A 1,080-nucleotide genomic window follows, 5' to 3' on the forward strand; every position below is an offset into this window, starting at 1 on the left:
CCCCGGCTGCACGGCGGCTTTGGGAAGGCCCGGGAGTCCTTGTCCACCCGGGCTCGGAGACCCCCTCGACCGGGCCGAGCCCCTTCCCCGACGGGGCACGCAGACGGACCCGAGCCCCTCTGGCTGCCCCGCATTGCTACAGGGAGACCCAGGGCCCTGTCTCCCCTTCCCCAAATCCCTCTCCTCCAGGCTGCTCCGCTTACATCCCATATTTCTCGAGGGCGAGAGGTGCCGGCTGGGTATCTGCTCTGCTCCCAGTCCCCAGCATCCCCCAGCCTCGCAAGGATGCTGGGACTCCCCTCGCCCCAGCACGGGAGAGAATACGGGGAGCTCGTCCCAGTTCAGCCCTTTAGCAAAAACACACAGGACGGGGGGAGGAAGGCTGGGGATGGGGACACTTCTCTCCAAAACATCTCCTCTAGATGTGCTTTATTTACCTCCTCTCGTCCCAAAGCAGCACACACCCCTTCCCCCTCTCTCAGCATCTCCAACAATTTATTTTGGCTCATTAAATTTAATTAAGAACGGAGTAGGTGTTCCATATTTAATAATAATAAAAAAAAAGGGAGGGGGGGGAACAGGGGCATAATAACCTCCAAGAGGACTAAAATAAAGAATCACTATTCAGATGCGGGCAGCCACAGTGCAATTTTTTATTACTTTTTTTTTTTTTTTTTTTTTTTTGCAGTGTCTTTTTAAGAGCATCTAAGCACACACACATAAAAAGCTAGAAGGCATGCATTCCGGAGTTATTCCTATGCATATCCCTGCAATAATTTTCCGCTTTCCTTCGATAAAATTGCCAAATAATAATGAATCATTTCATAAATAATGGGTTTAGAAGCTTATCAGGGCAGGCGGGCCACTGCTGGGGTTTTATCTCTCTCGGCCACATTGCAGTAGTGTTCCGCTCTCCATACTAAATAGGAAACTGGACGTGATGTGGAATTAGAGCCTACCCAGCTGAAGCCACCCAACACTTACTACAAATATAGCCACGATGCGTAGGCCACAAAATGGCTCCACTCACTTTTCCCAATGAAAAGCAAATGGTGAGTAAAGAGGAATCGGCCCTGCAGC

This window comes from Manacus vitellinus, unplaced genomic scaffold, assembly GCF_001715985.3.
Source record: "Manacus vitellinus isolate BGI_N305 unplaced genomic scaffold, ASM171598v3 scaffold_21_pilon, whole genome shotgun sequence".
Taxonomy (NCBI): domain Eukaryota; kingdom Metazoa; phylum Chordata; class Aves; order Passeriformes; family Pipridae; genus Manacus; species Manacus vitellinus.